We start from the raw sequence: 464 nt of genomic DNA, 5'->3' as shown, positions 1-464 counted from the left end.
GACAGTCAGCTGTTCAGCGCTAGAGTCCGGCAGTTCCCGGGCTACCAAGGAGGAGCAGGGCTCGGTCTACTTGGTCTTACTACCAGGTAAGTGACTTTTTTCTGTCTTTTTCCCCCCATAGGAACACATTAATTAAATTTCAATGCATTCCTATGGGAAAACTTGCTTCGCAAAATGAAATTTTCACAAGACGGCATTAACTGTGGAACGGATTAATTTTGTCTTGCGAGGCACCACTGTACATGGGAAAGCAGCTTGGCACACTAAGTAAGAATACTAAGTTTCCGAAAGGACTGAGGTTGAAAATGGGTGTGGCCAACATCTGTTACTCCAGTTTACCAATTATGTGAACTCCCAACAGAGTGCCATCATGCGGTGTGTGACCAGGCCAATGATAAACATTTTTGTACGTTTTTAGGAGGTGTTGAATGTTTATATGTGCACTTAAGATGGAAGAAGTCTGC

This window comes from Pogona vitticeps, chromosome 1 (genome assembly GCF_051106095.1).
Source record: "Pogona vitticeps strain Pit_001003342236 chromosome 1, PviZW2.1, whole genome shotgun sequence".
Lineage (NCBI taxonomy): Eukaryota > Metazoa > Chordata > Lepidosauria > Squamata > Agamidae > Pogona > Pogona vitticeps.
Note: the sequence above shows the minus strand (reverse complement) of the source record.